The sequence below is a fragment of the Ornithodoros turicata genome, unplaced genomic scaffold (genome assembly GCF_037126465.1).
Source record: "Ornithodoros turicata isolate Travis unplaced genomic scaffold, ASM3712646v1 ctg00000746.1, whole genome shotgun sequence".
NCBI classification, from domain to species: domain Eukaryota; kingdom Metazoa; phylum Arthropoda; class Arachnida; order Ixodida; family Argasidae; genus Ornithodoros; species Ornithodoros turicata.
Genome location: NW_026999400.1, coordinates 2,183,317 through 2,207,790, shown reverse-complemented (window position 1 = coordinate 2,207,790; position 24,474 = coordinate 2,183,317). Strand labels below are relative to the sequence as shown.

General features: G+C 46.2%; 1 long non-coding RNA gene across 2 annotated transcripts in view; it reads right to left on the bottom strand.

Annotated features, from left to right (window-relative positions):
• The window catches only part of LOC135374804 (uncharacterized), a 40,900-nt gene extending 35,615 nt beyond the window's left edge, over positions 1–5,285 (bottom strand). For both annotated transcript variants that reach the window (XR_010417119.1, XR_010417120.1), the window contains exon 1: positions 4,242–5,285. This is a non-coding gene — a long non-coding RNA (uncharacterized LOC135374804). The remainder of the gene's footprint in view (positions 1–4,241) is intronic.
• Positions 5,286–24,474: the final 19,189 nt, after the last annotated feature.

The window sequence follows — 24,474 nt, the reverse complement described above, 5'->3', positions numbered from 1 at the left end:
CAAGGAGATGTATCTCAAAGCAGATAGTATAGCAAGGGCATCGGCTTCCGTAGATGACACATAGCGCAGGAGAGTCTGGACCCTTGTTCAACTTCACCACGTGGAATGCAGCTATCAATCCGCCTTATTTTATTTGTTCGTTTCTGCCATAAGATGGCGGTGACCCCGGACAAAAAGCTACAAGTATGTAGCTTGACAACATCAGAAATCCGCAAAAAAGAAAAAAAGAGAAAGAAAGAAAAGGAAAATAAAGAAAGAAAAGTATATGATAGCAGGGAGAGCGTCAAAAAAGTTATACTGTACGTACTAAGAATCTGACATGCATACATTACATGCATACAAAATTTACACACATAATACACAATTAAAAACAACAAAAACTCTTGTGACACTGTTGAAGGACACTATTGACCAGGCAGTTGTATGTTCTGAACCCAATACAAGCGCAATCGTTTTTTTTTTTTTTGCTAATCCTACAGAACTCTATTTTTTTTAAAGAATAGTAATATTTGTTTAGCAGGGTGGGTAATCTGGAACGGAACATGTGTAAACATTACGTTGTTCGACAACGAGGAACTTACGAGTACACATGCGAGCAGGTGTAACGTTGAAGTGGGAAACACCATCTTGAGCTTTAGGGGAACGAAGTAGACAGGAGGCTCACCAACCAGCTAATGGATGCTTTATTTACAAACTCAAAATCAAGTTGGGGTAAGGAGGTCACAGAGGGAGGAGGAAAGGGCAACCGAGGATTGGCTTACACAAAGGCTTTATGAGGCGATTGTAGAAGCTTCGAGTATGATTCGGGTGGAGGCATTCGGATCGTGGAAACGTGGGAGTACAATCAATGCATGAAACAACATGCTTGGCCAGTTCTGAAGAAATGCGTAAATGTATATGAAGTGTCCATTAGCTGGTTGGTGAGCATCCTGTCTATTTCGTTCCCCTCAAGCTCAAGGTGAGTTCAAGGTGATGGTGACCTTTCCAGGCCTCACTGGCGTGAGTTCCAACAATGCTATTTTCATTAGCTGCTTTCGTTAAACCTACATTTTCAAGTCGCGGCTGCGTGTGCGCAAAAAAAAAAAAAAAAAAGAAAAGATTCTTTGCAAACAGCGCGAACCACACTTTTTTTCTACTGTGGCCAGTCTGTTGAAGTTTGTCTTTATTGTAGTCCCCAAGACCAACTGACAGTTGGATATGGGAATCTTCGTAAAATCGTCTATAGGCAATATACTGCTGTACTTCGAAAAGGTACCAGATGTTCGTGACAGTTTAGTGAGCAAATCATTAATGTGTACGTCCCAACTCCCAAGCCATGTCGCTCGCAAAGTGAACGCCAAGTATTTTTACTTCATTGATTGAGCACTGCGCCACCTATAGGTCGTCATGCGACAGAAATGCACTAACATTAATTAGTTTTAACATTAGTTTCCCTCCCCTGTTTTGCCCCTTAACCATGATCCCGTCTTGCGCAGAATGACATACATATAGTACAACCCAACGCACTGCTAACACGACTGCGGAACGCGCGACACGTGTCCGGCCTTGCCCGGGAGAGAAGCGCATCCGCCGACAGCCGAGCATAGATTGAGAAGTTACTCGTCAAAAAGTTAAGTTACCTTGTGCAAAATGTAACTAAGTTAATAACGAAGTTCTTCAGCCTGAAATGTAACTCGCAGTTACTGAGTTACTTAAAAAAAGAACGAGTTACTTCCAAGTTACTTCGGACACAAAATAAAATTACGCAGGTGCAGCGCGCGTGAGCAGTTGAGTTAGACCTTGAGTTGCCTGTGGAGGGGTGCAACGCGCTTCGTTTCTGTCCAACAATAGACCTCTCCCTGTTTGTAAAGAAATGACGTCATAGTGTTCGACAGCGCCACTAATTTGGTAGAACTGAACTACGCTCGAAGCTAGAGGTGAACAAGGTCGCGCCCGAAAGTCACGGTCTTGAGGAGATTACGATATGGCCCCTGAAAGGGACGCGACCCTCGGTCCTGCCTTTTCTTTCAATGGGAGGCAGCGAACAAGTGCCCGTTCGTGGAACCCAACCCTCTCCTTCCGATTTGTTTCGGTTTCAGTCTGTCTACCAATGTCATGATGACGTTTCTCTGGTAGAGGTCTATTCGAACGCTTTGCATCTTACTCCCCGTGGGCGCACAATGGTTCAGCTTTGTTTCAATGGCAGCGGTTCTTACTTCCTCAATAAAATACTGTCATTGATTGAATATCACGTTTTATGGCAAAAAATGCCATGAAGGAACCGGAGAGGAAGCAAGAAAATATGTGGACGTGAGTGAAAAGCGAGTTAAAAGTAACTTGGAACTTAACTTAAGTTACTTTGGCAAAGTTACCTGAAAAAGGAACGGGTTCCTCTGAAAGTTACCACGGCGCAAACGTACCGAGTTAAGTTACAAGTTACAAAAAAAAGGGACTTAGTTACAGTAACGAGTTACTTGTAACGAGTTACCTCGAACTCTGCGGCCGAGCGCCAACTCTGCAAGGCCGCACAAATCGGACCAGCGAGGCGAGCGACTTGCATGTCTCAAGCTGCTTGCGCCCGTTGCATTCCCTTTAGTATAACAGTGAGGCATTGTTTCGGCCGTGCTTTGAGGTACAGGTCCCGACAAAAGTTTACGGAACACTGGAGTGACGTATATAGTCATCTGAGCGACACGGTTGCCGCAAACAGGAGCAGATAGATTTACAAACAGGTGACCGCCCGGGTACGCGACGCACCTCTCAGTAAGTGTGTTCACTTCCGTTCGCCGTTAGGGTGCCGCTGAGATCAAGAGATACGTCGCTCTGGTGTTCCGTAAATTTTTGTCGGGATCTGTATATCGTGGTTACAGTGCCCTGTAGGGTTGAACTTCAAGTGTGACGGAAAGACTGTACCGCGACACTTGGTTATTATTTCACAATAAGTTTCACTTGAAATCTTTCTTTATTAACTCGCTAGCATACCCGTGTCATATAGTCGTATAAAGGGTCTGCACTGCCACTCATATTTTCACCGTGGCACTACTGTGTCTAAAATTTTTTCCTAGCTTTTTTCGTGGCCTACAACTCACGTGAAGTCAGCCCGGTAGTGGTGGTGGTCGTTGCTTAAATAAGCAGTCTGCCTTCCTGATAGCTGGCCCTGATGGTGTGAATGTTGCACAGCATACATTTTTCTACTTTTCAAAGTCATTAAGTGTTTGTCATCCATGTCCCCAAACTGAAAGTCAGTTATTGTTCTTTTGTGGCAGGAGTCCACTGCCCGAGGCGTTTTTATGAATCGCCACGACATGGTGTCATTAGACGTGGCGCTCTCTAGCTCGACTCAGCTATACGAGGTACACATGGTGTAGTGTAACCGGGACTTGTTTGGTTTTACATGTGCCAGAAGTCGCACGCCGATGGAACGATATCTGATTAAGAAGCGTACACCTCCGTGTGAAGACAAGGGCAGACAGAGAGGTACTTCTGCCAGTACGGAAGCCTCGACCTACGGACTTCGCACCGCCGAGGATGGCGGCACCTCTTCAGGCGGTGCCATAACGACTTCCTCCAATTAAGCTACTGCCCCAACTGAATGCCCTCAGGGAAGAAAAGGGCGACGCTACCGGCTCAGCTGGGGGTTCTTTACCAGCGGCTTTCATATGATACCACCAAAGAAAAGGCGTTCTGTGCAACTTTCCGCGCTCCTTCGGAGATGAACGTTCCTCTTCCGAACACTTCAAGAGACAAGGATTGTAAACGTACTTTTGTGTGAAATGGGTTCACCAACTGGAAGAAAGCTCTCGAGAAATTCCAGGCACATGAAGCGACACATTTCCACAAGGCTGCATTGAATACTTTACCAGCTATGAAACGGGGAGCAAATGTCGCGTCGGCCTGTGTACAAGGGAAGGAGAGCGACATGAAAGTGGCAAGAAAAGCGCTTGTAACGACACTATGGTCCTTACAGTATCTAGCTTGCCAAGGGATAGCAATACGCGGCCATGACGACAAAGACAGCAATCTGCAACAGCCCTTAGAACTTCGCGCAAATGACGTGCTGGAGGTGAAGCCGCACGAAATTCAAGTGGATCTTGCGCGACATTTTAAACGAACAGTTGGAAATGATGGCTTATGATGTACTTCGTTCCCTGACAGATGAAATCCATGAAACGGGGCATTATGCCATGATCATACTCTGCCCTTTCGTTACAGGATCGAAATGGAGAAACCAACTTTCGTAATAAAGTTAAAATCTTTCTCACCTGTCACAATGCCAAGCAAAATGTCAGCGCCTTCGTGCCGATATCGCTGCAGCATTGCTGAGGTGATGGCTTTTCGCTGACTTTTGTTGTCTTCGGTCAATAAGCGCGGGACTCACCGAGCACAAACTTTCCTGTACCATCATCGCTTGCACTGCGTTGGGCCTTATTCCAAGTGTTCCGGCTATAATGTACACAGTCACACTCCTGTCTGCTTGAGTAATCGCATCCACTCTTTCTTTGCTATTGAGTTGAAGCTGTCCGAGGGTGACCACTCACGGAAGCTGATTTTCGATGCTGGTGTTCCCACATGTTTGACGTTTAGCGCACGTCCCGACACTGCTATCACCCATGCACACACTGCCATAAGCATTCAAGTGTGTGGCGAATTTCTGCATCAGTGACTACGATAAATTCGATGATAGCAACGGCAAACGATGAAACGACATATCGTTGACGGCCATGTTGCTAGGAGGAGTGCCAGTGGTCACAACAGGGCAATGGAGCAGCTGTCGCTACCCACCTACCAATGCAGTCTCCTTCGTCTGCTGTTACAGGTACGTTCGCAAAAAAAGAAGAAAAAGACAAAATTACTCAGTCCGACCCTCGTACTTTATCTCGTGGGTGCCTGTATCCCATAAAACGCATCCTCTGCAATATTGGCTAAAAGTCATCAAGCTGTGTTGTTGAGAACAGACTCACTAGAGCCTTGTGGTCAGTCTCGAGAAGAATTTTTTCTGGTAGTGGTAGTCGCTGAACTTTTCACTCTCAAAGACCAGCGGCAGACCCTCCTTTTCTATTTGAGCATAACGGGGGGTACTGTGGCCGCGTAGGTGGCGACTTTGTACTTTCCGAGGTCTTGGTTGTCGCAGCACAGTTCCGAGGCCAAAGGAGGATGCGCCCGCGATGACAAGCGTCTCTCTCACTGGGTCTTAAATACCGAGGACAAGGCTTTAGAGAGGATTTCTTTCCATTTCTGAAACACCATACAAATATTTTAGTCCTAGCAGGAGCAAATGACACAAGCGACCAGCACAGTTAACAACCACACGCCATATCATTTTTTATTCTCCCGCAATCACGCGCCAAACTTGCACGAGCTCGATGCTCACTTCGTCGCCTACTATGGCTATAATACATATAGGGACCGTGCGACACCTAAAGGGGGCGCGCTGCTCCGTCGCGACAGCGCCGCCAGTGGCGGTCTTGGACGTATCCGACGTGATACCACGCCACCCGTTCTCTGCATTCTCAAGTGGAACCGTAGCTTGCGTGGCGACCGCCGTAATTAGAAGGGCTAATTTTCGAAGTGCAAATAATGTGGAACTTTTCTGGGGCGCGAACGAAGAGAATGGAGACAAACTGCACAGAAGCAACCACCGTATTTATAATGCATCTAACACTACGGAAGGAGAACGGCCACTCGCGTCTGTCCGGTCAAAACACCTGTAAGTGATACGTCGAGAGGATGGTTATTTGACCCCTCACAAAATCCTGGCTTGCTAGCGAAGGCTATATACGTGTATTTATCTGACTCCAGCCATTTGCAATATCATGTTTTTGACTGAGTCTTGTATTCATTTCGTCGTCTTTGCACACACATGGCTTCGTCACTGAAATTTACATCGTGCGTCCGTTTTATCCATACAAACAAACACGTGGGGTCACAACTTATTGCCTGAACTTGTACTGCAGTTTTTCCAGTATCTTCAGATACAATAACGCTAAAGAGATCCTCAAAGAAGAAACTATGTGAGTTTTTACCTCGGCTACCGCCGTAGGCTTGCGCCACGACAGTTGCGAAATGGTCGGTGCGTAAATACTAAACCTTTTGGACAACGTAGAACTTCTGTTCTCACTGTGAGACTCGTCATGCCGGGAGCAATATCGGCTCTGGGCACTGGCGATGAAACACCTCAATCATTATCTCGAAATAGGTTGCCGTTTGGTCGGTGTATTTGACGGTGATACAGTATCCAGCGGCGTTTCACCGTCACGAAAGTGGCAACTGTAAATCATTGATCATTTTGCAGGTCCTCATTCAGTTTCATTGAAACTAGAACAAAAGAAATAGAATACATTCGCTCATGTTGTGCACACATCATGCAACGGCCGAACGCGCGTCACAAACGCTATTCGCTGCGAGTCTAGTGACCTCGGTGGTATTGGAAGCGTAAAAACCACGAGAAATGAAGCATCTGGTCCCTAATGAAGAGTTCTTTTAGGTACTGGCACAGTTAGCGATGCTGTGGCAAAAAAAGATGCCCGCACTTCACATGCAAACAAAGCTGGCTAGCGGCGGCTATCACGCAAGGTACTTTCTCCGGAGGCCGCAACGCGGCGCCACCAGTTTGTCGCACAGTCCCTATACCAAACCGGCAAGCAACAACAACTTTATTTGATGATGATGATTGGCGAGTTTCGCCTCCAGGGTCAGAGTGAATGTAGCTAACGTGAGTTTATTTATCGTTGTGAGCTGTCTGATCACGTCCTTGAACACCACTTCGGTCTCTTAGATTATGTGGCTGGTAATTTTTCGGGATGGCGACACTGTCGATGACATTACTGAATTCTGCCTCAAGCCTTGAATTTGGTCTTGGGCTTGGGTTTGGGCTGGCTGCTAGAAGTGTGTCGAGTCAGGTGGGTTTGCTGCAGTAAAATTAGCAGCATACTCCTAACCTTTGTTTTCTGCGGTCAAATACGCGCTCATTAGAGTCTTCACTAACAAGAGCTGACCGTCCGGATTCTAGGAATGTCTCAGGTGTCTCACACTCATCCATAACGCAGCCGTCATTGGCATGGTCTCCTGCTGCCCAGGGCGGAACAGTTCCCGTGGCTCAGTGGTTAGCGTGCTGGCCATGTCATGTCGAGACTGGGAGGTACCCGGGTTCGAATCCCGGTACCGGCTGTGTGCTCTTTGGAGTTTTTCTTGGGTTTTCCTCAGACGCTCTCAGACGTATGTCGGCACAATTCCCTTAGAAGTCAGCCCAGGACGCACATTCCCCCAGGGCGTCAGTCGTGACGTTGCCCACATCTGCGAGGCCTTTCACCACCCAGGGCGCAACCTGCACTCTCATGCTCGTGGTGGTCACACTCACCGCACATTGGCGTATTTTTGCATACGAAAAATGATACCTATGTGCTTGCACCGCAAGGAAAGCGGTAAGAAACCAGAAACTGTTTGAAAAGGTCCAATTGGAGCGATGACTTTTTTCGATGGAACTGAGTTAACGTCCATTGTACTCCCTGGGATGGACACCAGAACCGGTTTGGAAAATAACTTCAGTTGCAGCGAAACGACAGCAAGTATCTCAACGATGGAAACGACAGATAACCCAATTTCGGGTGTCGAACCGAAACGTTTTTCGTTCCGGTTTTCGTTCCGGTTACATCATAAACGATCCGGTACCGGTTCTGCTCCGGAGCAAAAAAATAACGGTTCATACCGGTTTTTAACCGGTTCCGCTTCTGCTGGGAATATTCATCCCCACAAATAAAAAAATCAACGTTACAAAATGTAAACCCGTTTATTCCGCATACATGGTATTTAATAGTATTAATAGACAGCTGTGAAATTGGTAGCTCCTAGTTCCTGTAGGTTACTGTCTGTTCAAATGGGCTTTCTCCTTTCTTGAAGCGCATGCTACAAACGGGCTTGTTTGTCGTGATGTCATACGTACTTTCATAGTACCTAGTACATAGTACTTTCTTGCTGGGTTGGAGCGATCGCGTCCCATCCGAATGTCTGTTGCTACTGTCTAGCCAGCAAGCACCACCGCACGAGTACGACGCAAATCGAGGAACACCCTCTCTCACAAACGCCCTCGACGGCTCCGTTTTATTTTCTTTGTGTCCAGTCCACAAAAGAGTTGCCACTTCGTACGGGCTTGCCCTCGCGTATACGTAAATGTATTCAACTTAGCTTCTCTCAAACAAGGGACGCGTTGCGCGACATTACCGATGAAGAAGCCCTTATGCAGCCCCCTTGGGTCGCTGTTTAGTTGAGGAAAGTTTGGGGGATCAAATTAAAACGAACACTATGGCACATTGCTAGAGAGTCACATGTACCTCTAAGTCTGTGTGCGTGCGCGAACGATAAACCATTACAAAGGGAGCCTAAGGGTCATAGTATGCCGACATACATTCCACCGTAACCGTAACCCTCGTATAGTATTCATGACATGACTTCAGAGCACACGACGTCTGTTTCATTCGCCTATCCGTAGTCCAAACCGACGAAGGTTTTTCTTTGACCCAAAACCGTTAAATATATTTTTCGGTTTCCCTCCTGAGCGAAAAAAACGTATACGGTTTCGATTCCGTTCCGGTTCGCACCAAAATAGCGGTTTTTTTCGGTTCCGGTTTTCGGTTCGCTCCGACTCCCTGATTTCGGTACTACATCGATGCTGCGGGCATCAGTGACGTCCAGCGTAAACGGAACCTTCACCTTACAGGTCTCGAAGTGCAAGACATTTTCGAAACAGTTCACAGCGGCGGGAACACGACGGAAGCAGCACTAGAATATTTGACGGAATACTTTGTCCCACGTAGGAATATCCCGTATTAACGCCTTGTGTTCCGAGGGGCAACCATTTTGGAACACGAAAGCGTGGACGCCTTCACGACACTTCTCCGCACAGGAATAGTTTATCCACTTCAAGTAATCCTGCACGAACCTTGAAAAACGGCACCACTTTGTCGGACACCTTTCTTTTTTAGTCGAACATAGCAGACGGCAACAAGATGCTAGAGACGCTAAAGAATGCAGGACGAAAAGTAAACAAAAACAAATGCATCTTCGCCATCAACAGGATCAGGTTTTTGGGACACATTTTGTACGACAAAGGAGTCAGCCCAAATGAGGAGAAAGTCAAAGCCATCAATGACGCCAGAGCTCCAGAGAACGTCAGTGAACTGCGAGGGTTCGTGGGTCTAGTCAATTTCTGGCCAAGTTCTTGCCACAATTGGGCACATTAGCACACTGAAAAAATCCCGTGAATAAGCAAATACAAATACCCTTACGGGCTTTTTCCTTCACCCTTCCCTTTCTTTCCACTCTCCTTTCTTGAGAGATATCTTAGGCACGCAGAATGTTTCGTCTACCCAACCTTACTCCCCTCCTCCAGGATGCAACCAGTTCAAAAGTCCATAACGAAACGCGGGACTAGGGGAAAAAAACCTTTCGTAATCGATATCTGCCACCAGCTCGCTTCCTTTCTATCTTTTTTATCAGTTCGAAAGCAAAGCGAAAAAAAAAAAACAGCCAATTTTAGTGCCGTTACGACGGCATTCAGCAAGCACTTCCTTAACAATTGTGATTGTGTCGGATCGCTTATGACGGTCGTGGAGGCCGAACAGCTTCAGATCGCATTGGATACAGATACCTCAGGATTACTTACGAGGTGAGAAAACAAAAAAATTGTAGAGAGTATTTCGTTTTTTTAGTCCTTTCACGAAATATAGGCTTTCGGTGTCTGATAACAGCAATTCTGGCTCTCTTTTCCAATTAGGATGTCACAAAGTTCTGCAATCTGCATCAATGCAAAAATAAAGTCATTCGCTAACCATCCCGACTACTTGCTTCGGAAAGATCTATTACACTTTGCCAAACACAATCAGAGCTGTTAAGAGAGCAGTTAAAGCAGAGCTAAGACAGTGCTCTCATCCACGCACCATTTGATTACTTACTCGACTCCATCGAATAATACTTCGACAACGAAATCCTGACGCGTGAGAGACTCCGAGGGAGCAATAAAAACCATTCCTGCAGAGACGGAAAAGAAATCCGGGCTGCGGGGCTAGGCCTGATGAAGTAAATCATGTTTTCTCTCAAGACTGGCGGAAAAGATTGAAACGACCCAAGCCACAAAACAATAGTAGGGCACGGAACACTGCCCTCGTAATGCGATCGGATTACCTTCTCACTCATCCGGCTTTATGTGCGTCCAAGTGCGCATTCTACACTCTCAGAACGCTGCCAAGACTTCCTAACCACAGAAAAGAAAGTGCTCCTTTCGCTCGTGCGAGACCTGCTAAAGATGGACCCCAAACCAATAATGTACGCCATCTATTCGAAAGCACGGCCGGCACCACACCTTCCCGCCCAACTGCTTCCATCTCTCCGTATAGCGGCTGAGCTATGTACTCTCTCAATAGAAAGGAATAATAACGAACCCTGGGGTATTTGGGTCGTAAAAACGTGCATTGGGCTCTAAACAATATTCCCGGGTGATCCGACAAAGGGCGCAATAAAAATGATTGGAGGATAGGAACAAACATCACGCCACCCTGTGGTCGTTTCGCAAAACTTGTTAGATTGTTTATGGATATTACGCAGACAGGCCCTCCGCCTGGTCGCGTGCGTGCGTGTGTGCGTCCGTTTTATTGCGCTCCTCTCCCATTCAGCGTAATGCGCGTCTTTACGGAAAACGTATGTCTGAATGAATATGGGCACGTCAGGGAATCGCAAAGCACTGGTTACAAGGCGGCCGTGTTACCGAAATGCCCAAGTAAGATCCAGTGCATTTAAATTTTCTCCTTTGATCTGGCTGCGTTCTTGAAAAAAACAAAAAGAAAGCTTGTCTGTCTGTTAGGGAAAGGTGTTGTGCACTGTTTCTACTTAGACTTCCACTGATAGACCGTGACCGGAAGAAGTTGGTATCTTCATACTAGTCAATGTTATTAATACTAACTGCTTGGTAACCTCGTCTTGTTATTTTAGCTTACTCACGTTGGTCACAACTTCAGCAATCCGGATGGCCCGTTCAAATAGCAACAATCCTAAATAAAAGTTTCCAGGTCGCTCAAAGGAGCTCCAGATGAATTTGGTATCCTTCCAAACATTTTTTCACGCCTCTCCAACCGTAAAACGAGCTCGGCAACGATCCTGTTCACTTTTTCTGCGCCATACATTTCGCCATCGCACTTCCATACCGGTAGCGGCAAAGATCACAAATAAAGTAACAAGAGCAACAGCGTCAGGAATGCAACGCAGCCCTCTCCCCGTTTGAGGAATAGTCTGCGACATAAAGATGTCCCCCCTGTGATAACCTTCGATATATTGATGCGTACAGGCAGAGGCTTGCGCGAAACAAACAGACGTAGAAGCACATCAAGAACAAATAGTCGAAGGGAAAACCGAGATAACTGGGTTTGAGATGTTGCGCCGCAGGAAAACGCGCACACACAAGAAAACAGATCCCAACAACCGAAGAAAGAAAACAGCGTGCATAGCATTCTATTTTTGAACGGGTATTGTTTTATACTCAACTCGATTTCTGCGTACTTTGTGCGCATACCGCAATAGGTCACTCACTCTCGTTCTATTGTTCACTGGCGCTTATATGCATCGTCCACGATTTTCGGGAATATACGAGATGTACGAAATGGGAGTTTCTTTATGGATTATGCTCAAGGAGGCGCGACATTATGCTGCGATGGCAAATGTACGTATATGTGGATCGAATGCCCGACAGCCAGAAGCAACGCTCGTCGTACTTGTTCACATGCTATCTTGAACAACCAAGAGCTGATTTAATCATTTCGTAATAATTTTTCACTTGTTCATTTCGTATGCTGTCATCACAACATCATTAGCTCCACCAAACCCTGGTGATCTAGTGAGCTGGAGTAGGCTGTGTCTCAGTTGTGAAGCCACAATCTCCATATTACTTTCAAGTCAAATGAAATCCAATTGATATGTTATAGCCTATAGGTGAGAGCATCGGGAGACCCTATAGTGTGTATGCATGTGAATGTTTCTGTGCATTTTGTAAATGAAATTGCAACTTTGGACGATGACGACCATCAACCATGATCGTCCAAATTACTTAATTGCGTTCCAGTAGATCCTGAATTCGCCCTATAAATGGTGAACCGCCCATATGTCACTGCTTTTAAAGAAATGACATTACACTTGTAAAGCGCATAAGCTTTCGAATGACAACGTAGAAAGAGGGCTGACACTTCTGGTGACTCCATCAACCAGAACAACCATCATGACCGCCAGTGACAACATCATGCTCATGGGCAGCATGAGGTATGGCTTCCACTGTGACACCTTCCTGTAGTTTGGAGCCAACCTTTCTTGTCTTCGGCCGTCCGTCGGCAACTCCCAAAGTAAAAAAAAAAGGAAGAAAGAAAACCAAAAGAACTCCGAACACTGCAAGCGTCCACTTTCGTCCCTGAGAAGGCCTGTTAGCTTAGCTCAATTGGTAGAGCCCTGGACCGGTAATCCAGAAGATGTGGGTTCGAGTCCTACAGCTGGCTAACCTTTTCAGTGACTTTCATCTTTCATCGTCCCTCTAGTTACGGGTGCCTTTCAACCACATAGTTGTCAACCGTCCACTCTATGTCCGCTGAGAACTACATTCATTTTCCTGTGTCGATTATCAGGGATACAACGTCCCTGAGATGTGCAGGCTTTCGTCTCTCCCTTTGAGGCCTGTTCTGTACTACTGGTGCTGCTGACGACTCCTCGGCACTGCTTGGCAGGCTGTCCTCTTGTGTGTCGCTGTTCTGATGAGCCTGTTGTTCCTTGGCTTCCAGCGGATCTAACCCGTCATCAATTTCAGCTGGTGAATTAACTTCGTTGGTCAGCCGGCGAATTGACTCCGTAGTGAACAGTGGTACCAATGGCTTGTGGTCTGTTTCGAGTGTAAAGCGCCCCAGGACAATCACGAGGTCTTCCTTCTCGATTTGGGCATACTTTTGCTCAGCGCTGGTCAAGGCTCTGAACGCATATGCTACGGGAAGCCGATGACCTGGAAACGTTTCCTGCAGGGATAACGCACATAGACCATAGTACGATGCAGGGTAGCGACAGGTAGGGTCTTGGTACATCAGGACTAGCGTCGAGACTAGAACATAGCGAGTAAGAACAAGCATACGGTAGGCGCCTAACAACATCAGATAAGAGATAACAGTCTCACAGTCTCTCATACGATCTATAAACAAAGCCGCTACACCTCCTCCCTGAGATTGAAGTCACTCCGTAACGTCACATCACCGTATGAAAGATTCAGTCGTTTAGGCGGACGCACCTTGCGCCCGTAACTTGTCACAATCGCAGCATGTTCGGGGGCCTGCAGTCCAGCACCCGGTTGATGACTTGTGAACGTTGCCGGGGAAGCAGGATCTTGGCTACTGAATGCTGCAGGAGAAGTAAGATCCGAAGTATTAGTTTCCCCAAAAGGCAGTTCGACCCTCGAAGGCGGTGGCCTGACCTGGCCTGACGTTGTAGAAGGAACGCTGATTACCTCAGGATAACGGAAATAATAGTAGACAAAGAGAAGATGTTCTTTTCTCTTGAAGTGAAAAAGGTCGGCTCCAAGACGTTGCCATGGTCTAGTTGGCGTAGGTGTCACGAGCAGGGGCTCTCGATGCTGATTTTTAGTCTCTGCACAATTCCTGCAACCCGCGATGAAATGCTTGAGCTCCATTACACTGAGGTCACCAGACAGACTCTCGGGCCTTCTCTCTGCATCGACGTAGTCCGAGATGACCCTCGTGTTGGAGACTCAGAATGTCTCTGCGAAGTGATGCCGGAATCACCAGTTGTTGGTTGTGGATAAGTAAACCATTGTAGACGCTCAGATGTGCCCTCTCCCTCCAATACGATAAGAGACCTAGTGGCACTTTTAGCCGGTCAGGCCATCCTTTTTTACAGAACGCAATGACCGTCGAGCATTCCGAATCTCGGAGCTGATGCTGACGAACAACGTCGACGGTTATTGCAGAGGGCAAGTGAACATTGCTCATCACTTCGCTTATAAAAAGTTCGATAATCGCACGTTGCCCGCGATAAGGTGTCAGCCGTTGCGATAAGTTTGCCGGCAACATGCTTGACGTCGAACTGATAGCGCATTAGCTTTATGCTTTATTAGCTTTATTACACTGGGGGTAAAGGAAAGCCGCTTGTTTGAAGATGCGCAATGAATAAAATAAAGAAAAAAAATGGCGTTCCTTCACGAATTTTTTGCGGATGATCTATCGAACGGATTTTTGTTCTGAAAATGGCTTTGGTATCTTGTGACCGAAGAGATCAGATGTTCTCATTGGAGTCCAATTGCAACAGTGAATTGTAACAGACTGGGCTGCCTCTCGTGTCTTTTGCATGTCCATTCCACATTATTCTAGCCTCAGTGCAAGATTCAAACGCTGCGTCATCCCCATATCATCGTCATCATGTATCTCTCTCTCTCTAACACTGAGCTGAGACGTCAAACCTGTCGGTGTCGGCTACGTACATCGTACGTGGACGATTTCGTACCCAGGTATAACAAGGCTATCAGGCATACCTTGCCGGCTGGTATACATTGCCGACCGCTATATGGATTTCCTGGCAAATAAGATGACGCTTTGAATTCTCTCGACATAGAATCCCATGTCTCCCTCGACAATAGAAAGTCAAATTAAGCCTAGTTCTCACATACGACAACGGCGCACGGCAACGGCGAACGGCACGGCAAATTGTGTCGTTCCGACGCCGTAATGGCGCCGTTCTGGCCGCCGTCTCACGGCAAAAGGAAGTTGAGCCATGCTCAACTTCTGCCGTGCCGTGGTCCCGCCCACATCACATCCAACCAATGAGCGGCCCGCACCAATGAAGATGGCGGCTTCTCAGCTTGATGCCGAGAAATTAATTGAACTTTGAGAAGGTTTCCTTATTTGTATGATTTGTCGCATGCTGATTTTAAGGATACACAGAGAACACGTGCAAGGAGAACACGCGGAAATCCATCTTTGCTCGCCGCTGCTCGTGACGTTCGACATCACGTGAACACGGCAGCACGGTGAGGTGGAGCGACGGCGACACGCACGGCTGCGGCAACGGCACGTCACCGTTGCTGTTGCCGTGCGCCGTTGTCGTATGTGAGAACTGGACTGTAGGTGTCCACCCTATTTCTGTCCAAACGTAACTCGCACAAAACGTTGCACGCTGTAATCAACATTTCGATATTGCCGTCTTCTTCTTGCTCCTCACTACTTGAGTCAATGAAGTGCATAACGGTGGGCAAAAAATCGCTCCTATCGAAAGCTATGGGGCGAAGCGGAGCAGACGACAACACCAGACGACAAACAGCACGAGCACTGAGCCGCTTGCACGAAACACGAAACATTGCACGCTGTAATCAACAGTTCGATATTGCCGTCTTCTTCTTCCTCCTCACTACTTGAGTCAATGAAGTGCATAACGGTGGGCAAAAAATCGCTCCTATCGAAAGCTATGGGGCGAAGCGGAGCAGACGACAACACCAGACGACAAACAGCACGAGCACTGAGCCGCTTGCACGAAACACGAAACATTGCACGCTGTAATCAACAGTTCGATATTGCCGTCTTCTTCTTCCTCCTCACTACTTGAGTCAATGAAGTGCATAACGGTGGGCAAAAAATCGCTCCTATCGAAAGCTATGGGGCGAAGCGGAGCAGACGACAACACCAGACGACAAACAGCACGAGCACAGAGCCGCTTGCACGAAACACGAAACGTTGCACGCTGTAATCAACAGTTCGAGATATTGCCGTCTTCTTCTTGCTCCTCACTACTTGAGTCAATGAAGTGCATAACGGTGGGCAAAAAATCGCTCCTATCGAAAGCTATGGGGCGAAGCGGAGCAGACGACAACACCAGACGACAAACAGCACGAGCACTGAGCCGCTTGCACGAAACACGAAACATTGCACGCTGTAATCAACAGTTCGATATTGCCGTCTTCTTCTTCCTCCTCACTACTTGAGTCAATGAAGTGCATAACGGTGGGCAAAAAATCGCTCCTATCGAAAGCTATGGGGCGAAGCGGAGCAGACGACAACACCAGACGACAAACAGCACGAGCACTGAGCCGCTTGCACGAAACACGAAACATTGCACGCTGTAATCAACAGTTCGATATTGCCGTCTTCTTCTTCCTTCTCACTACTTGAGTCAATGAAGTGCATAACGGTGGGCAAAAAATCGCTCCTATCGAAAGCTATGGGGCGAAGCGGAGCAGACGACAACACCAGACGACAAACAGCACGAGCACTGAGCCGCTTGCACGAAACACGAAACATTGCACGCTGTAATCAACAGTTCGATATTGCCGTCTTCTTCTTCCTCCTCACTACTTGAGTCAATGAAGTGCATAACGGTGGGCAAAAAATCGCTCCTATCGAAAGCTATGGGGCGAAGCGGAGCAGACGACAACACCAGACGACAAACAGCACGAGCACAGAGCCGCTTGCACGAAACACGAAACGTTGCACGCTGTAATCAACAGTTCGATATTGCCGTCTTCTTCTTCCTCCTCACTACTTGAGTCAATGAAGTGCATAACGGTGGGCAAAAAATCGCTCCTATCGAAAGCTATGGGGCGAAGCGGAGCAGACGACAACACCAGACGAGAAACAGCACGAGCACAGAGCCGCTTGCACGAAACACGAAACGTTGCACGCTGTAATCAACAGTTCGATATTGCCGTCTTCTTCTTGCTCCTCACTACTTGAGTCAATGAAGTGCATAACGGTGGGCAAAAAATCGCTCCTATCGAAAGCTATCGGGTGAAGCGCAGCAGACGACAACACCAGACGACAAACAGTACGAGCACTGAGCCGCTTGCACGAAACACGAAACATTGCACGCTGTAATCAACAGTTCGATATTGCCGTCTTCTTCTTCCTCCTCACTACTTGAGTCAATGAAGTGCATAACGGTGGGCAAAAAATCGCTCCTATCGAAAGCTATGGGGCGAAGCGGAGCAGACGACAACACCAGACGACAAACAGCACGAGCACTGAGCCGCTTGCACGAAACACGAAACATTGCACGCTGTAATCAACAGTTCGATATTGCCGTCTTCTTCTTCCTCCTCACTACTTGAGTCAATGAAGTGCATAACGGTGGGCAAAAAATCGCTCCTATCGAAAGCTATGGGGCGAAGCGCAGCAGACGACAACACCAGACGACCAACAGCACGAGCACTGAGCCGCTTGCACGAAACACGAAACATTGCACGCTGTAATCAACAGTTCGATATTGCCGTCTTCTTCTTCCTCCTCACTACTTGAGTCAATGAAGTGCATAACGGTGGGCAAAAAATCGCTCCTATCGAAAGCTATGGGGCGAAGCGGAGCAGACGACAACACCAGACGACAAACAGTACGAGCACTGAGCCGCTTGCACGAAACACGAAACATTGCACGCTGTAATCAACAGTTCGATATTGCCGTCTTCTTCTTCCTCCTCACTAGAGTCAATGAAGTGCATAACGGTGGGCAAAAAATCGCTCCTATCGAAAGCTATGGGGCGAAGCGCAGCAGACGACAAACAGCACGAGCACTGAGCCGCTTGCACGAAACACGAAACGTTGCACGCTGTAATCAATAGTTCGATATTGCCGTCTTCTGCTTGCTCCTCACTACTTGAGTCAATGAAGTGCATAACGGTGGGCAAAAAATCGCTCCTATCGAAAGCTATCGGGTGAAGCGCAGCAGACGACAACACCAGACGACAAACAGTACGAGCACTGAGCCGCTTGCACGAAACACGAAACATTGCACGCTGTAATCAACAGTTCGATATTGCCGTCTTCTTCTTCCTCCTCACTACTTGAGTCAATGAAGTGCATAACGGTGGGCAAAAAATCGCTCCTATCGAAAGCTATGGGGCGAAGCGGAGCAGACGACAACACCAGACGACAAACAGCACGAGCACTGAGCCGCTTGCACGAAACACGAAACGTTGCACGCTGTAATCAACAGTTCGATATTGCCGTCTTCTTCTTGCTCATCACTACTTGAGTCAATGAAGTACACAACGGTGGGCAAAAAATCGCTCCTATCGAAAACTATGGGGCGAAGCGCAGCAGACGACAACACCAGACAACAAACAGCACGAGCACTGAGCCGCTCGCATTCGATTCTGGTTTGGTGCAGCCTCCACGGCTGCAGCACTGACGTTCACTTCCGTTGCACTCCTTACGCTCGTGCCCTGCACCTTTTTGTGAATCGAGGGCATTTATTGTGACACTCGAAATGACTCACTTGACTTGATTGTCAGTAACAGTTTGCAACAGCCGGTGCTCAACAGTATATGCAGTTGCCAGCCAAGCATGTTGTGCGAACCCCTATTTACCACCCCTGCTTGTTTCAACATGTTATCTTGCACTGCAGATCGAGAACTGTTCAAGCAGCAAAAGTGTTTAAGATGAAGCCAGCTCATTCACACGAACTGCACGCATAACTCATTCGACAGATGTGAGGAAAGCGCCATGTGTCCCTACAATATCTGTATTTCCTTTTTTACCCCGGATATTACGGCCGCTGCGCAGTATTTGATCGTTTGGATTTAGGGTATCTCTGGGCGTCCCGACCACTGTTAAGCGGGACTAATGGCCGGTCGCAACGGAAGTTAGACGCCGGACCCCCATATTGGTCCGGAAGTGACGTCTAGAAGCACGCTCGTTTCCGGTTGTTTGCAGCGTCAAATGCCCGTGTCATTAATTGGGATCCCGTGAGAACTTTATGGTTGTTTGCGGGTCTCAGTTTTGCGAACTTTTGCCGTTGGTAGGCGCTCTATTTTCCTCCATTAGTCCACACGTAATGTCATCGTTGCGGAACGCCTTTTTTTTTTTTGTTGTTGTTGTTGAGCACGCATTTCAGCTGAAAGCGGGATGTAAGAACTTGGATGGAAGACTAGGCGACTTCCATAATATAATTGAAGAACAGTACCACGCAGAGATGAAGGTCCCAGTTTTCGGCCGGACAGAAAAGCGCCGTCGCGCTGTGGTGTCGCCTGTAGCGAAACCTCTTACAAAAGCATACGAGCGTTTTTCCATCCTGCTCCTCCTCCTGTACCCTATATTAGTACTCTGATACTCTTAAATAAACTTGAACTTGGCACAAGCATGTGTGCAAAAAAGAGCGCTCTTACTATTCTGACTGCATCGAAAGAGGCAACGTGTACTGCACCTGCATCTGTGTCTCTTCCCTCGAGGGTAGACACATGTTTCCTTTTTTTTTTTTTTTTTTGCAGTTGTTTGCAGAAACAGATTGTTGTTGTTGTGCTGTTGTGATTTCTTGCGATGATCGGTGCTCCCGTTTACTTCGCTGTACATTTCAGTAAGCACTCTGGGCACATTTACCTATACACCTTGTCGCGTTACTCTCAAACCACTAGTCTCCGCGCTCCTTAGCCTCGTTCCCAGGGACGACACAACAGGGATAAACTGCCAAATCGCTCTTCCCATTGGGATGAATACTGGTGGCCGCCGTCTTTAATGAGTATGACTGACGATAACGTAACATTCCATATAACTAGTCATCCGGTAAACATCTGAGTACCGTATCAACGTTCGAAAGACAAAGGAAAAAGTTTGCTTGCTTCCGCGTGCGTTATGCACAGTTGTTTACGTGAGGCGTGCTGGCCGGCGCGATATCTGTTCTACGCCGGTTCACCAGCGGGAGAAAATGAACCGGCACGAAATGAACACGAAGGGACACGAAAATGCACGAAAACACAAACGGGAAAATGAAGGAACTCTGCAAACGGCAGTCCACACGTGCACAGTTCCTGTGACTACCACGGGGTGGCAGCACTAATGGCGGCGCCCATTCCTTGAATCGGGTTTTTGTGAACATAGCCAACTGGTTCGCTGAACTGTCAGTAGCCATTGTGCAGGTAGTGCCTAGATAGATACAACATTACTCGTTTTTTGGGGCACTCGGTCACAGAAATAGAAGCATCGGCAAACAATGCGCTGCAGATTTTGAAAACATGGTCGGATTGTAATTCGTTATGTACGAATACAACAAAAACCAAAACAGTGCTTTTCCGTCCTAAAAACAAAGAAAGTGACAATGTTACGCTCTATTATACTCTCTTAAAACTTTAGGGGTGATATTTTTCGACCATCTAACGTGGCGCGTGCGCGTAAATCACACCTCAAGAAGGCTGCCATAAATGGAATGCCTTGACCTTTATCAGAAAAGGTCAAGATCCTAATATATAATTCTTTGTTTTCGAGGTGTAACTATATGCTCCTTCCTCGTCTGGAGCACAACTACTACCGTAAATATAAATGAAATATCAGCTCAACAAAAGAGAGCCTTGAGAGTGGTCGCTGGCTTCCGTTCTTTACATCATACAGATCTGTTTAAATATTGCAGCGTCATTCCAATATCTGGTTTCTACAATTGCAAATGGACATTGACGTACTCAGCAAGCATTGGCAATAATCATATAAGTTCTTTAAAAAAAACTGTGATACAGAAAAAAACGAGTGTCTACTTTTCATTTCGAAGTTAGCAGTGGTATGTAGCTTGGTGCAGAACCAACTATAGCAAATAATCGCTACAATAGTGTCCACTTCAGCTTTTAATCAATATCGTATAATTACACCGGGTCCTCTAGAACCTCACTAGTTTTGCTTAAACATGAAGTAATGACGTAGCCCTCCTTTGGCACTTCACTTGTGATTCTGCGTATTTTCACCAGTGATGGCCACTAACTACTTCTACAGTAGTTTAACTATAACTACTAACTACCTTGTGATTGAGTAGTTTAACTAGTAGTTCAACTACTTTTCAGGGGAGTAGTTAAAACTACTTTTTTAACTACTGCATTGTAGTTTAACTACATCTATAACTACCTAACGTTGTCCACCAACACCAATCCCATGTAGTGTTCTTGGACACCTAAATATGAATCACAAGCAATAATAAAATTTGGCTAAAGGCATTGCTACGGTCGTCAAATACAAAGCTTGCGGCGGGATTCTTTCTGTGCCTACGCGATAAACTAAGTTGCAGAATTATTTCACAGCAAATGAGGCTTCACTAGACAAGCATTAAAAGTGAAGATTTAGTACACATGCACGACACAATTGCTCTGCACCCTCCATTCTCATCAAACAAGTAGCTCAAGGTAAAGGTCGGAAGCACAATCGTGCCGTAAAGCTTGCGTCAAAATCGGAAGTAGTTGGCGCCTTGAGTAACCTAACTACTGTAGTTAACTACATAAAATAGTAGTTTAACTAGTAGTTGCCATTACATTTCTACAAGTAGTTGATAACTACTTTTTAACTACAATCAGGTAGTTTAACTACATGTAGTTAACTACTGGCCATCACTGATTTTCACTGCTGCTGTACAGTGTACATTAGGAGGAGAGAGTCAAACCCACTCGGCCTTTTTCTTCCCTTTCCAACCGAAAGGAAAATAAAGATTGAATTGAATTGAGCTCCCGTTTTGTGCGCTCGGCGGCGTATGCCTACAGTGTATGCCCACATCTGTCATGTGTGTTCCATCCATTTCATTTCATCAAATATAATGTCCAAGATATAACGGAACATGGTACCGCCACTCCAGTGGTGAAGCACGTCGTTGTCATCATCGTTTATTTGTTGTCGAGAGAATAATTCACGGCTTTATGCGAGTTTTCTTTGACTGAGTCACAGAAAACTTGTAGCTCAACACCTTAGAGACAAGTCCAAACAGTTCCTCGTGTAATGCTTCTGCCGTGTCATGGAACATCCTAATATGTGAAATAGTTTCTACAGTTCTTTTTATGACGTGGATGTGAAGCATCCTCGTTGTCACGCTTCGGCTGCTACATTTTAGTGACATGATGTTTGCTCTATAAATGACCTTGCTGCTTGAGAAATTGAGTCATTGAGTTATTCTTCTGGTAAGCTCACCGTGATGTCACCATGCCTGGCTTGCTATTTCTGTCTGGTGGCAATAGTTTATTTAGTTATTGACATTCTACTGGCTTCCCGCTTTAATCTCTAGTAGGAGTGTAGAAACTGTGCAACGCACACAGCTCGTACATAGTATGCGCGTCTTACTCTTTTTTACTTCTTTGGTGAACGCAGTGCCCTCTAAAAGGAACTGACGGACTCCCGATTGCACTATTTCTGTTCTCTCTTTTTTTTTTCTGTCTCTGCTGGAGGTATTTGAGGTGTAAATAGAAAAGGTGACGGCTAGGAAACTCGGAAGCCAACGGAAGCGTCCTGGAACAGCTGCTTGTACCAGTGCGACCTACGTTTCCATTTCTTTCTTTCTATTTCTATTCTATTCTATTCGGAAGCCAACGTAGACAGACTGTCAATGTGTCCCGATGGACAGCTAGGCCGACACCTCCATGCTTTCATATTGGTATTTTTCTTCTTCTTCTTCTTTTTTTTTTCACCGATGCAAAGCCAAGCCTCTTCTGCGCCGACGTCGATTCACCTCAGCATCTGCACGGTTAAGGGTTATTCCGCTGATTCATTTGTGAATTACGACAACGCTATTCGTGCAGGGCACAAACCACCTGAGCAACGACCCGTCAATTACATGATAACCAGGACACCGCGAGTGGAAATGAACATTCATCGTGATATGTGTTTGAAAATAGAGTCAGCTATAAGATAACTAGAGATTGTGATTTTCGGTATATACCGAAAACCGGCAGCCAGCCATCCCTTGACGGCTTTTTCATACGTTCGGCGAAAAGGAGTAGCGTCCGATAACCACCGCAAGAAGGGTGAGGGATATTCACCTCAGGGCTCCCAGGGTTCCCTGGGACGTGGAAAATGCGTGAGAGCGTTCCTGTAGTTCCATTATGTTCGTGACAAGGGAGAGAAGCCCTCCAGTGACAGCTTTCGGGAGAACGTATGGCACTGCATTTTTTCAAGGTTGTCATATCCACCCTTTTTTTTCTTCTTTATCACATCACCATCACCGGATAGTCAGAGCTTAGAAACAATCTGGAAGAAAATGTGCTGTCATGCGGGTCCCTCAATATGTAATAATTTTATTTTTCACTCATTCACTCACTACCACAAATTCCAAGAGCGATTATCGTACACTCTTAAAAAAAGGTGTACAGTAACTCCTTTTTAGGGAGTTCACACTTGCCATATACATAACTCCTTTGGAGTGTACAATTACTCTCCAGTAGGGAGTTAAATGGTCGCCTCACTCCCTGAAGGGAGTGAGGAGACTTCTTTTTGAGGCTAATTGTACTCTCCAAAAGGGAGTGATATATGTGTTATGGCAAATGAGTTACAGTGCACCCTTTTTTTAAGAGTGTACCCGTTATATTGTGATCACTACTTGATTACCGCACCCTTTTTACTTTTTCCTATTTTCGCGGAATTTCAACGTTTCTCAACAAAGAGCATTTCCCCCCACCGAATTCCGGGAAACATAATCGCCGAACACCAGAAGCCCGAAACATAACTTAGATTTTCTTTTTGATAACGGGTAATGGTGGGTTTTTTCATGAGTGATGGTATGTTTAACAACAACAACAATTTCTCTTCCAAACTATAGATAAGTTAACGATTTGCCTAAACTATAGGGACACTAAACTTTTTTTTTCTCTTCTTGGATGGATGAATGGATTTGTCAATGTAAATACAACAGCGTAGTTTGGAGTTTCTTTTACTTCGCTTGAGAAAGAAGTGAAGTGTCGTGCGCGATAGTCGCATTTTTAAAATTTGTATTCCGATTAATGAGCTCCAGATGTTACTGGCTCAGTCACTGTATCAATAAATCACTGCCCCTCTACTCTTCGCAAAGACAATAAATCACTGCTGATAATGAGCCAACCTTGATTGATTGTTCCAGGCGAAGATAGAGGTTGCAGGTTAACCGTACATGTCAAGAGTGCAGACTAACTATTTATATGTAGATTCCGAGTTATTAATGACTAGGGGTGACACTACGGGTATTTATTAGCTCTTGTGTTGCCTGTGTGCTCCGAAAAAGAGTGATCTCCCACGTCTGAAGTTTATTTCTTGAGTGTGTTTGTGTGTGTGTGTGTGTGTGTATGTGTGTGTGTAATATGGCGTGTCACCGATATCTTTCAATAACATTATTCCGCTTATTACGTGAGTTAATTCTGTACACGTAGTTCATCACGGATGTCCATTGCTTCACTTTCTTCATAATTACCACTTCTATTCAGCTGTCTTTTAGTCACTGAAAAGTGTCAGTCATTCTGCTACGGATTTTGTATCCAAACGAGGAAAAGATGGGTTTGAAAAAATCGAACAGTTTCTTCATTGTGCGCTTAAGCCCCATTTTCCTCGAATGTCTGGATAAAACCGGGAGAAGTTGGCTTATGTCGTATAGGAACACAAGAGTCATGAATTCCTTTCTCTGCTCGGTCTTCACAATCTGCATGTTGAGTGCGATCGACACCGTGGAATCTGTTAAAACGCATCTGTGGTACCGCTAGTTTTTTTTTTTTTTTTTTTTTCAGTTT